The following is a 13,765-nucleotide window of genomic DNA, read 5'->3' on the forward strand; positions in this document are numbered from 1 at the left end:
GCTGAAACAGAGGGCGCGAAACAGACGGCGCGAAACAGAGGGCGAGAAACAGAGGGTCTGAAACAGAGGGGCTGAAACAGAGGGGCTGAAACAGAGGGTCTGAAACAGAGGGGCTGAAACAGAGGGCTCGAAACAGAGGGCGCGAAACAGAGGGGCTGAAACAGAGGGTCTGAAACAGAGGGCGCGAAACAAAGGGCGAGAAACAGAGGGCGAGAAACAGAAGGGCGAGAAACAGACGGTCTGAAACAGAGGGTCTGAAACAGAGGGTCTGAAACAGTGGGCGCGAAACAGAGGGTCTGAAACAGAGGGGCTGAAACAGATGGCGAGAAACAGAGGGTCTGAAACAGAGGGGCTGAAACAGAGGGCGAGAAACAGAGGGTCTGAAACAGAGTCTGAAACAGAAGGTCTGAAACAGAGGGTCTGAAACCGAGGGCGCGAAACAGAGGGGCCAAAACAGAGAGCGAGAAACAGAGGGGCCGAAACAGAGGGCGAGAAACAGAGGGTCTGAAACAGAGGGTCTGAAACAGAGGGGCTGAAACAGAGGGGCTGAAACAGAGGGTCTGAAACAGAGGGGCTGAAACAGAGGGCGAGAAACAGAGGGGCTGGAACAGAGGGCGAGAAACAGAGGGTCTGAAACAGAGGGTCTGAAATAGAGGGCGCGAAACAGAGCGCGCGAAACAGAGGGTCTGAAACAGAGGGGCCGAAACAGAGGGCGACAAACAGAGGGTCTGAAACAGAGGGTCTGAAACAGAGGGGCTGAAACAGAGGGGCTGAAACAGAGGGCGCGAAACAGACGGCGCGAAACAGAGGGCGAGAAACAGAGGGTCTGAAACAGAGGGGCTGAAACAGAGGGGCTGAAACAGAGGGTCTGAAACAGAGGGGCTGAAACAGAGGGCGAGAAACAGAGGGGCTGAAACAGAGGGGCTGAAACAGAGGGTCTGAAACAGAGGGCGCGAAACAAAGGGCGAGAAACAGAGGGCGAGAAACAGAGGGGCTGAAACAGAGGGGCTGAAACAGAGGGGCTGAAACTGATGGGCTGAAACAGAGGGCGCAAAACAGAGGGTCTGAAACAGAGGGCGCGAAACAGAGTGCGAGAAACAGAGGGTCTGAAACAGAGGGTCTGAAACAGAGGGGCTGAAACAGAGTTTCTGAAACAGAGGGGCTGAAACAGAGGGCGAGAAACAGAGGGTCTGAAACAGAAGGGCGAGAAACAGAGGGTCTGAAACAGAGGGTCTGAAACAGAAGGTCTGAAACAGTGGGCGCGAAACAGAGGGTCTGAAGCAGAGGGGCTGAAACAGAGGGCGAGAAACAGAGGGTCTGAAACAGAGGGGCTGAAACAGAGGGCGAGAAACAGAGGGTCTGAAACAGAGAGTCTGAAACAGAGGGTCTGAAACAGAGGGTCTGAAACAGAGGGCGCGAAACAGAGGGGCCGAAACAGAGGGCGAGAAACAGAGGGGCCGAAACAGACGGCGAGAAACACAGGGTCTGAAACAGAGGGTCTGAAACAGAGGGGCTGAAACAGAGGGGCTGAAACAGAGGGTCTGAAGCAGAGGGTCTGAAACAGAGGGGCTGAAACAGAGGGCGAGAAACAGAGGGTCTGAATCAGAGGGTCTGAAACAGAGGGCGCGAAACAGAGGGTCTGAAACAGAGGGTCTGAAACAGAGGGGCTGAAACAGAGTGCGAGAAACAGAGGGCGAGAAACAGAGGGTCTGAAACAGAGGGTCTGAAACAGGGGGTCTGAAACAGAGGGTGAGAAACAGAGTATCTGAAACAGAGGGTTTGAAACAGAGGGGCTGAAACAGAGGCCGCGAAACAGGGGGTCTGAAACAGAGGGGCTAAAACAGAGGGGCTGAAACAGAGGGCGTGAAACAGAGGGTCTGAAACAGAGGGTCTGAAACAGAGGGCGCCAAGCAGAGGGTCTGAAACAGAGGGTCTGAAACAGAGGGCGCGAAACAGAGGGTGCGAAACAGAGGGTCTGAAACAGAGGGTCTGAAACAGAGGGGCTGAAACAGAGGGTCTGAAACAGAGGGACTGAAACAGAGGGTCTGAAACAGAGGGCGCGAAACAGAGCGCGCGAAACAGAGGGTCTGAAACAGAGGGGCCGAAACAGAGGGCGAGAAACAGAGGGTCTGAAACAGAGGGTCTGAAACAGAGGGTCTGAAACAGAGGGGCTGAAACAGAGGGGCTGAAACAGAGGGCGCGAAACAGACGGCGCGAAACAGAGGGCCAGAAACAGAGGGTCTGAAACAGAGGGGCTGAAACAGAGGGGCTGAAACAGAGGGTCTGAAACAGAGGGGCTGAAACAGAGGGCGAGAAACAGAGGGGCTGAAACAGAGGGGCTGAAACAGAGGGTCTGAAACAGAGGGCGCGAAACAAAGGGCGAGAAACAGAGGGCGAGAAACAGAGGGGCTGAAACAGAGGGGCTGAAACAGAGGGGCTGAAACAGATGGGCTGAAACAGAGGGCGCAAAACAGAGGGTCTGAAACAGAGGGCGCGAAGCAGAGGGGCTGAAACAGAGGGTCTGAAACAGAGGGGCTGAAACAGAGGGCGAGAAACAGAGGGGCTGAAACAGAAGGGCGAGAAACAGAGGGTCTGAAACAGAGGGTCTGAAACAGAGGGTCTGAAACAGTGGGCGCGAAACAGAGGGTCTGAAACAGAGGGTCTGAAACAGAGGGTCATAAACAGAGGGGCCGACACAGAGGGCGAGACACAGAGGGTCTGAAACAGAGGGGCTGAAACAGAGGGCGAGAAACAGAGGGTCTGAAACAGAGGGGCTGAAACAGAGGGCGAGAAACAGAGGGTCTTAAACAGAGGGTCTGAAGCAGAGGGTCTGAAACAGAGGGGCTGAAAGAGAGGGCGAGATACAGAGGGTCTGAATCAGAGGGTCTGAAACAGAGGGCGCGAAACAGAGGGTCTGAAACAGAGGGTCTGAAACAGAGGGGCTGAAACAGAGTTCGAGAAACAGAGGGCGAGAAACAGAGGGTCTGAAACAGAGGGTCTGAAACAGGGGGTCTGAAACAGAGGGTGAGAAACAGAGTATCTGAAACAGAGGGTTTGAAACAGAGGGGCTGAAACAGAGGCCGCGAAACAGAGGGTCTAAAACAGAGGGGCTAAAACAGAGGGGCTGAAACAGAGGGCGCGAAACAGAGGGTCTGAAACAGAGGGTCTGAAACAGAGGGCGCCAAGCAGAGGGTCTGAAACAGAGGGTCTGAAACAGAGGGCGCGAAACAGAGGGTGCGAAACAGAGGGTCTGAAACAGAGGGTCTGAAACAGAGGGGCTGAAACAGAGGGTCTGAAACAGAGGGACTGAAACAGAGGGTCTGAAACAGAGGGCGCGAAACAGAGCGCGCGAAACAGAGGGTCTGAAACAGAGGGGCCGAAACAGAGGGCGAGAAACAGAGGGTCTGAAACAGAGGGTCTGAAACAGAGGGGCTAAAACAGAGGGGCTGAAACAGAGGGCGCGAAACAGACGGCGCGAAACAGAGGGCGAGAAACAGAGGGTCTGAAACAGAGGGGCTGAAACAGAGGGGCTGAAACAGAGGGTCTGAAACAGAGGGGCTGAAACAGAGGGCTCGAAACAGAGGGCGCGAAACAGAGGGGCTGAAACAGAGGGTCTGAAACAGAGGGCGCGAAACAAAGGGCGAGAAACAGAGGGCGAGAAACAGAAGGGCGAGAAACAGACGGTCTGAAACAGAGGGTCTGAAACAGAGGGTCTGAAACAGTGGGCGCGAAACAGAGGGTCTGAAACAGAGGGGCTGAAACAGATGGCGAGAAACAGAGGGTCTGAAACAGAGGGGCTGAAACAGAGGGCGAGAAACAGAGGGTCTGAAACAGAGTCTGAAACAGAAGGTCTGAAACAGAGGGTCTGAAACCGAGGGCGCGAAACAGAGGGGCCAAAACAGAGAGCGAGAAACAGAGGGGCCGAAACAGAGGGCGAGAAACAGAGGGTCTGAAACAGAGGGTCTGAAACAGAGGGGCTGAAACAGAGGGGCTGAAACAGAGGGTCTGAAACAGAGGGGCTGAAACAGAGGGCGAGAAACAGAGGGGCTGGAACAGAGGGCGAGAAACAGAGGGTCTGAAACAGAGGGTCTGAAATAGAGGGCGCGAAACAGAGCGCGCGAAACAGAGGGTCTGAAACAGAGGGGCCGAAACAGACGGCGAGAAACAGAGGGGTCGAAACAGAGGGCGAGCAGCAGAGGGTCTGAAACAGAGGGTCTGAAACAGAGGGCGCGAAACAGAGGGCGCGAAACAGAGGGGCTGAAACAGAGTGGCTGAAACATAGGGTCTGAAACAGAGGGTCTGAAACAGAGTGCGCGAGACAGAGCGCGCGAAACAGAGGGTCTGAAACAGAGGGTCTGAAACAGAGGGTCTGAAACAGAGAGTCTGAAACAGAGGGTCTGAAACAGAGGGTCTGAAACAGAGGGCGCGAAACAGTGGGGTCGAAACAGAGGGCGAGAAACAGAGGGGCCGAAACAGAGGGCGAGAAACAGAGGGTCTGAAACAGAGGGCGAGAAACAGAGGGGCTGAAACAGAGGGGCTGAAACAGAGGGTTTGAAACAGAGGCTCTGAAACAGAGGGCGCGAGACAGAGCGCGCGAAACAGAGGGGCCGAAACAGATGGTCTGAAACAGAGGGCGCGAAACAGAGGGCGCGAAAGAGAGAGCGAGAAACAGAGGGTCTGAAACAGAGGGTCTGAAACAGAGGGCGCGAAACAGAGGGGCCGAAACAGAGGGCGAGAAACAGAGGGGTCGAAACAGAGGGCGAGCAGCAGAGGGTCTGAAACAGAGGGTCTGAAACAGAGGGCGCGAAACAGAGGGCGCGAAACAGAGGGTCTGAAACAGAGGGTCTGAAACAGATGGCGAGAAACAGAGGGTCTGAAACAGAGGGGCTGAAACAGAGGGCGAGAAACAGAGGGGCTGAAACAGAGGGTGAGAAACAGAGGGTCTGAAACAGAGGGTCTGAATCAGTGGGTCTGAAACAGAGGGCGCGAAACAGAGGGTCTGAAACAGAGGGGCTGAAACAGAGGGCGAGAAACAGAGGGGCTGAAACAGAGGGCGAGAAACAGAGGGTCTGAAACAGAGGGTCTGAAACAGAGGGTCTGAAACAGAGGGCGCGAAACAGAGGGTCTGAAACAGAGGGGCTTAAACATAGGGGCTGAAACAGAGGGTCGGAAACAGAGGGGCTGAAACAGAGGGCGAGAAACAGAGGGGCTGAAACTGAGGGCGAGAAACAGAGCGCGCGAAACAGAGGGTCTGAAACAGAGGGGCTGAAACAGAGGGCGAGAAACAGAGGGGCTGAAACTGAGGGCGAGAAACAGAGGGGCCGAAACAGAGGGTCTGAAACAGAGGGTCTGAAACAGAGGGCGCGAAACAGAGGGCAAGTAACAGAGGGTCTGAAACAGAAGGTCTGAAACAGAGGGCGCGAAATAGAGGGGCCGAAACAGAGGGCGAGAAACAGAGGGGCCGAAACAGAGGGCGAGAAACAGAGCGTCTGAAACAGAGGGTCTGAAACAGAGGGGCTGAAACAGAGGGGCTGAAACAGAGGGTCTGAAACAGAGGGGCTGAAACAGAGGGCGCGAAGCAGAGGGCGTGAAACAGAGGGTCTGAAACAGAGGGTCTGAAAAAGAGGGTCTGAAACAGAGGGCGAGAAACAGAGGGTCTGAAACAGAGGGTCTGAAACAGAGGGCGCGAAACAGTAGGGCGCGAAACAGAGGGGCCGAAGCAGAGGGCGGCAAACAGAGTGGCCGAAACAGAGAGTCTGAAACAGAGGACGCGGAACCGAGGGCGCGAAACAGAGGGTCTGAAACAGAGGGTCTGAAACAGAGGGTCTGAAACAGAGGGCGCGAAACAGAGGGGCCGAAACAGAGGGCGGGAAACAGAGGGGCCGAAACAGAGGGTCTGAAACAGAGGGCGCGAAACAGAGGGCGCGAAACAGAGGGCGAGAAACAGAGGGTCTGAAGCAGAGGGTCTGAAACAGAGGGTCTGAAACAGAGGGCGCGAAACAGAGGGGCCGAAACAGAGGGCGAGAAACAGATGGTCTGAAACAGAGGGTCTGAAACAGAGGGGCTAAAACAGAGGGGCTGAAACAGAGGGGCTGAAACAGAGGGTCCGAAACATAGGGCGAGAAACAGAGCGGCCGAAACAGAGGGCGAGAAACAGAGGGGCCGAAACAGAGGGGCCGAAACAGAGCGCGAGACACAGAGGATCTGAAACAGAGGGGCCGAAACAGAGCGTCTGAAACAGAGGGCGCGAAACAGAGGGTCTGAAACAGAGGGGCTGAAACAGAGGGGCTGAAACAGAGGGACTGAAACAGAGGGGCTGAAACAGAGGGCGCGAAACAGAGGGTCTGAAACAGAGGGTCTGAAACAGAGTGTCATAAACAGAGGGGCCGACACAGAGGGTCTGAAACAGAGGGGCTGAAACAGAGGGCGAGAAACAGAGGGTCTGAAACAGAGGGGCTGAAACAGAGGGCGAGAAACAGAGGGTTTTAAACAGAGGGTCTGAAGCAGAGGGTCTGAAACAGAGGGGCTGAAAGAGAGGGCGAGATACAGAGGGTCTGAATCAGAGGGTCTGAAACAGAGGGCGCGAAACAGAGGGTCTGAAACAGAGGGTCTGAAACAGAGGGGCTGAAACAGAGTGCGAGAAACAGAGGGCGAGAAACAGAGGGTCTGAAACAGAGGGTCTGAAACAGGGGGTCTGAAACAGAGGGTGAGAAACAGAGTATCTGAAACAGAGGGTTTGAAACAGAGGGGCTGAAACAGAGGCCGCGAAACAGAGGGTCTGAAACAGAGGGGCTAAAACAGAGGGGCTGAAACAGAGGGCGCGAAACAGAGGGTCTGAAACAGAGGGTCTGAAACAGAGGGCGCCAAGCAGAGGGTCTGAAACAGAGGGTCTGAAACAGAGGGCGCGAAACAGAGGGTGCGAAACAGAGGGTCTGAAACAGAGGGTCTGAAACAGAGGGGCTGAAACAGAGGGTCTGAAACAGAGGGACTGAAACAGAGGGTCTGAAACAGAGGGCGCGAAACAGAGCGCGCGAAACAGAGGGTCTGAAACAGAGGGGCCGAAACAGAGGGCGAGAAACAGAGGGTCTGAAACAGAGGGTCTGAAACAGAGGGTCTGAAACAGAGGGGCTAAAACAGAGGGGCTGAAACAGAGGGCGCGAAACAGACGGCGCGAAACAGAGGGCGAGAAACAGAGGGTCTGAAACAGAGGGGCTGAAACAGAGGGGCTGAAACAGAGGGTCTGAAACAGAGGGGCTGAAACAGAGGGCTCGAAACAGAGGGCGCGAAACAGAGGGGCTGAAACAGAGGGTCTGAAACAGAGGGCGCGAAACAAAGGGCGAGAAACAGAGGGCGAGAAACAGAAGGGCGAGAAACAGAGGGTTTGAAACAGAGGGTCTGAAACAGAGGGTCTGAAACAGTGGGCGCGAAACAGAGGGTCTGAAACAGAGGGGCTGAAACAGATGGCGAGAAACAGAGGGTCTGAAACAGAGGGGCTGAAACAGAGGGCGAGAAACAGAGGGTCTGAAACAGAGTCTGAAACAGAAGGTCTGAAACAGAGGGTCTGAAACAGAGGGCGCGAAACAGAGGGGCCAAAACAGAGAGCGAGAAACAGAGGGGCCGAAACAGAGGGCGAGAAACAGAGGGTCTGAAACAGAGGGTCTGAAACAGAGGGGCTGAAACAGAGGGGCTGAAACAGAGGGTCTGAAACAGAGGGGCTGAAACAGAGGGCGAGAAACAGAGGGGCTGGAACAGAGGGCGAGAAACAGAGGGTCTGAAACAGAGGGTCTGAAACAGAGGGCGCGAAACAGAGCGCGCGAAACAGAGGGTCTGAAACAGAGGGGCCGAAACAGAGGGCGACAAACAGAGGGTCTGAAACAGAGGGTCTGAAACAGAGGGGCTGAAACAGAGGGGCTGAAACAGAGGGCGCGAAACAGACGGCGCGAAACAGAGGGCGAGAAACAGAGGGTCTGAAACAGAGGGGCTGAAACAGAGGGGCTGAAACAGAGGGGCTGAAACAGAGGGCGAGAAACAGAGGGCGACAAACAGAAGGGCGAGAAACAGAGGGTTTGAAACAGAGGGTCTGAAACAGAGGGTCTGAAACAGTGGGCGCGAAACAGAGGGTCTGAAACAGAGGGGCTGAAACAGATGGCGAGAAACAGAGGGTCTGAAACAGAGGGGCTGAAACAGAGGGCGAGAAACAGAGGGTCTGAAACAGAGTCTGAAACAGAAGGTCTGAAACAGAGGGTCTGAAACAGAGGGCGCGAAACAGAGGGGCCAAAACAGAGAGCGAGAAACAGAGGGGCCGAAACAGAGGGCGAGAAACAGAGGGTCTGAAACAGAGGGTCTGAAACAGAGGGGCTGAAACAGAGGGGCTGAAACAGAGGGTCTGAAACAGAGGGGCTGAAACAGAGGGCGAGAAACAGAGGGGCTGGAACAGAGGGCGAGAAACAGAGGGTCTGAAACAGAGGGTCTGAAACAGAGGGCGCGAAACAGAGCGCGCGAAACAGAGGGTCTGAAACAGAGGGGCCGAAACAGAGGGCGACAAACAGAGGGTCTGAAACAGAGGGTCTGAAACAGAGGGGCTGAAACAGAGGGGCTGAAACAGAGGGCGCGAAACAGACGGCGCGAAACAGAGGGCGAGAAACAGAGGGTCTGAAACAGAGGGGCTGAAACAGAGGGGCTGAAACAGAGGGGCTGAAACAGAGGGCGAGAAACAGAGGGGCTGAAACAGAGGGGCTGAAACAGAGGGTCTGAAACAGAGGGCGCGAAACAAAGGGCGAGAAACAGAGGGCGAGAAACAGAGGGGCTGAAACAGAGGGGCTGAAACAGAGGGGCTGAAACTGATGGGCTGAAACAGAGGGCGCAAAACAGAGGGTCTGAAACAGAGGGCGCGAAACAGAGTGCGAGAAACAGAGGGTCTGAAACAGAGGGTCTGAAACAGAGGGGCTGAAACAGAGTTTCTGAAACAGAGGGGCTGAAACAGAGGGCGAGAAACAGAGGGGCTGAAACAGAAGGGCGAGAAACAAAGGGTCTGAAACAGAGGGTCTGAAACAGAGGGCGAGAAACAGAGGGTCTGAAACAGAGGGGCTGAAACAGAGGGCGAGAAACAGAGGGGCTGAAACAGAAGGGCGAGAAACAGAGGGTCTGAAACAGAGGGGCTGAAACAGAGGGCGAGAAACAGAGGGTCTGAAACAGAGGGGCTGAAACAGAGGGCGAGAAACAGAGGGTCTGAAACAGAGAGTCTGAAACAGAGGGTCTGAAACAGAGGGTCTGAAACAGAGGGCGCGAAACAGAGGGGCCGAAACAGAGGGCGAGAAACAGAGGGGCCGAAACAGACGGCGAGAAACACAGGGTCTGAAACAGAGGGTCTGAAACAGAGGGGCTGAAACAGAGGGTCTGAAACAGAGGGACTGAAACAGAGGGTCTGAAACAGAGGGCGCGAAACAGAGCGCGCGAAACAGAGGGTCTGAAACAGAGGGGCCGAAACAGAGGGCGAGAAACAGAGGGTCTGAAACAGAGGGTCTGAAACAGAGGGTCTGAAACAGAGGGGCTGAAACAGAGGGGCTGAAACAGAGGGCGCGAAACAGACGGCGCGAAACAGAGGGCCAGAAACAGAGGGTCTGAAACAGAGGGGCTGAAACAGAGGGGCTGAAACAGAGGGTCTGAAACAGAGGGGCTGAAACAGAGGGCGAGAAACAGAGGGGCTGAAACAGAGGGGCTGAAACAGAGGGTCTGAAACAGAGGGCGCGAAACAATGGGCGAGAAACAGAGGGCGAGAAACAGAGGGGCTGAAACAGAGGGGCTGAAACAGAGGGGCTGAAACAGATGGGCTGAAACAGAGGGCGCAAAACAGAGGGTCTGAAACAGAGGGCGCGAAGCAGAGGGGCTGAAACAGAGGGTCTGAAACAGAGGGGCTGAAACAGAGGGCGAGAAACAGAGGGGCTGAAACAGAAGGGCGAGAAACAGAGGGTCTGAAACAGAGGGTCTGAAACAGAGGGTCTGAAACAGTGGGCGCGAAACAGAGGGTCTGAAACAGAGGGGCTGAAACAGATGGCGAGAAACAGAGGGTCTGAAACAGAGGGGCTGAAACAGAGGGCGAGAAACAGAGGGTCTGAAACAGAGTCTGAAACAGAGGGTCTGAAACAGAGGGTCTGAAACAGAGGGCGCGAAACAGAGGGGCCAAAACAGAGAGCAAGAAACAGAGGGGCCGAAACAGACGGCGAGAAACAGAGGGTCTGAAACAGAGGGTCTGAAACAGAGGGGCTGAAACAGAGGGGCTGAAACAGAGGGTCTGAAACAGAGGGGCTGAAACAGAGGGCGAGAAACAGAGGGGCTGGAACAGAGGGCGAGAAACAGAGGGTCTGAAACAGAGGGTCTGAAACAGAGTGCGCGAAACAGAGCGCGCGAAACAGAGGGTCTGAAACAGAGGGGCCGAAACAGAGGGCGACAAACAGAGGGTCTGAAACAGAGGGTCTGAAACAGAGGGGCTTAAACAGAGGGGCTGAAACAGAGGGCGCGAAACAGACAGCGCGAAACAGAGGGCGAGAAACAGAGGGTCTGAAACAGACGGCGAGAAACAGAGGGTCTGAAACAGAGGGTCTGAAACAGAGGGGCTGAAACAGAGGGGCTGAAACAGAGGGGCTGAAACAGAGGGTCTGAAACAGAGGGGCTGAAACAGAGGGCGAGAAACAGAGGGGCTGAAACAGAGGGCGAGAAACAGAGGGTCTGAAACAGAGGGTCTGAAACAGAGGGCGCGAAACAGAGCGCGCGAAACAGAGGGTCTGAAACAGAGGGGCCGAAACAGAGGGCGAGAAACAGAGGGGTCGAAACAGAGGGCGAGCAGCAGAGGGTCTGAAACAGAGGGTCTGAAACAGAGGGCGCGAAACAGAGGGCGCGAAACAGAGGGGCTGAAACAGAGTGGCTGAAACATAGGGTCTGAAACAGAGGGTCTGAAACAGAGTGCGCGAGACAGAGCGCGCGAAACAGAGGGTCTGAAACAGAGGGTCTGAAACAGAGGGTCTGAAACAGAGAGTCTGAAACAGAGGGTCTGAAACAGAGGGTCTGAAACAGAGGGCGCGAAACAGTGGGGTCGAAACAGAGGGCGAGAAACAGAGGGGCCGAAACAGAGGGCGAGAAACAGAGGGTCTGAAACAGAGGGCGAGAAACAGAGGGGCTGAAACAGAGGGGCTGAAACAGAGGGTTTGAAACAGAGGCTCTGAAACAGAGGGCGCGAGACAGAGCGCGCGAAACAGAGGGGCCGAAACAGATGGTCTGAAACAGAGGGCGCGAAACAGAGGGCGCGAAAGAGAGAGCGAGAAACAGAGGGTCTGAAACAGAGGGTCTGAAACAGAGGGCGCGAAACAGAGGGGCCGAAACAGAGGGCGAGAAACAGAGGGGTCGAAACAGAGGGCGAGCAGCAGAGGGTCTGAAACAGAGGGTCTGAAACAGAGGGCGCGAAACAGAGGGCGCGAAACAGAGGGTCTGAAACAGAGGGTCTGAAACATTTGGCGAGAAACAGAGGGTCTGAAACAGAGGGGCTGAAACAGAGGGCGAGAAACAGAGGGGCTGAAACAGAGGGTGAGAAACAGAGGGTCTGAAACAGAGGGTCTGAATCAGTGGGTCTGAAACAGAGGGCGCGAAACAGAGGGGCTGAAACAGAGGGGCTGAAACAGAGGGCGAGAAACAGAGGGGCTGAAACAGAGGGCGAGAAACAGAGGGTCTGAAACAGAGGGTCTGAAACAGAGGGTCTGAAACAGAGGGCGCGAAACAGAGGGTCTGAAACAGAGGGGCTTAAACATAGGGGCTGAAACAGAGGGTCGGAAACAGAGGGGCTGAAACAGAGGGCGAGAAACAGAGGGCCTGAAACTGAGGGCGAGAAACAGAGCGCGCGAAACAGAGGGTCTGAAACAGAGGGGCTGAAACAGAGGGCGAGAAACAGAGGGGCTGAAACTGAGGGCGAGAAACAGAGGGGCCGAAACAGAGGGTCTGAAACAGAGGGTCTGAAATAGAGGGCGCGAAACAGAGGGCGAGTAACCGAGGGTCTGAAACAGAAGGTCTGAAACAGAGGGCGCGAAATAGAGGGGCCGAAACAGAGGGCGAGAAACAGAGGGGCCGAAACAGAGGGCGAGAAACAGAGGGTCTGAAACAGAGGGTCTGAAACAGAGGGGCTGAAACAGAGGGGCTGAAACAGAGGGTCTGAAACAGAGGGGCTGAAACAGAGGGCGCGAAGCAGAGGGCGCGAAACAGAGGGTCTGAAACAGAGGGTCTGAAACAGAGGGTCTGAAACAGAGGGCGAGAAACAGAGGGTCTGAAACAGAGGGTCTGAAACAGAGGGTCTGAAACAGAGGGCGCGAAACAGTAGGGGGCGAAACAGAGGGGCCGAAGCAGAGGGCGGCAAACAAAGTGGCCGAAACAGAGAGTCTGAAACAGAGGACGCGAAACCGAGGGCGCGAAACAGAGGGCGAGAAACAGAGGGTCTGAAACAGCGGGTCTGAAACAGAGGGCGCGAAACAGAGGGGCCGAAACAGAGGGCGGGAAACAGAGGGGCCGAAACAGAGGGTCTGAAACAGAGGGCGCGAAACAGAGGGCGCGAAACAGAGGGCGAGAAACAGAGGGTCTGAAGCAGAGGGTCTGAAACAGAGGGTCTGAAACAGAGGGCGCGAAACAGAGGGGCTGAAACAGAGGCCGCGAAACAGAGGGCGCGAAACAGAGGGCGAGAAACAGAGGGTCTGAAGCAGAGGGTCTGAAACAGAGGGTCTGAAACAGAGGGCGCGAAACAGAGGGGCTAAAACAGAGGGGCTGAAACAGAGGGTCCGAAACATAGGGCGAGAAACAGAGCGGCCGAAACAGAGGGCGAGAAACAGAGGGGCCGAAACAGAGGGCGAGAAACAGAGGGGCCGAAACAGAGCGCGAGACACAGAGGATCTGAAACAGAGGGGCCGAAACAGAGGGTCTGAAACAGAGGGCGCGAAACAGAGGGTCTGAAACAGAGGGGCTGAAACAGAGGGGCTGAAACAGAGGGACTGAAACAGAGGGGCTGAAACAGAGGGCGCGAAACAGAGGGTCTGAAACAGAGGGTCTGAAACAGAGGGTCATAAACAGAGGGGCCGACACAGAGGGCGAGAAACAGAGGGTCTGAAACAGAGGGGCTGAAACAGAGGGCGAGAAACAGAGGGTCTGAAACAGAGGGGCTGAAACAGAGGGCGAGAAACAGAGGGTTTTAAACAGAGGGTCTGAAGCAGAGGGTCTGAAACAGAGGGGCTGAAAGAGAGGGCGAGATACAGAGGGTCTGAATCAGAGGGTCTGAAACAGAGGGCGCGAAACAGAGGGTCTGAAACAGAGGGTCTGAAACAGAGGGGCTGAAACAGAGTGCGAGAAACAGAGGGCGAGAAACAGAGGGTCTGAAACAGAGGGTCTGAAACAGGGGGTCTGAAACAGAGGGTGAGAAACAGAGTATCTGAAACAGAGGGTTTGAAACAGAGGGGCTGAAACAGAGGCCGCGAAACAGAGGGTCTGAAACAGAGGGGCTAAAACAGAGGGGCTGAAACAGAGGGCGCGAAACAGAGGGTCTGAAACAGAGGGTCTGAAACAGAGGGCGCCAAGCAGAGGGTCTGAAACAGAGGGTCTGAAACAGAGGGCGCGAAACAGAGGGTGCGAAACAGAGGGTCTGAAACAGAGGGTCTGAAACAGAGGGGCTGAAACAGAGGGTCTGAAACAGAGGGACTGAAACAGAGGGTCTGAAACAGAGGGCGCGAAACAGAGCGCG

Source organism: Chiloscyllium punctatum, chromosome X (genome assembly GCF_047496795.1).
Source record: "Chiloscyllium punctatum isolate Juve2018m chromosome X, sChiPun1.3, whole genome shotgun sequence".
Taxonomy (NCBI): Eukaryota; Metazoa; Chordata; class Chondrichthyes; order Orectolobiformes; family Hemiscylliidae; genus Chiloscyllium; species Chiloscyllium punctatum.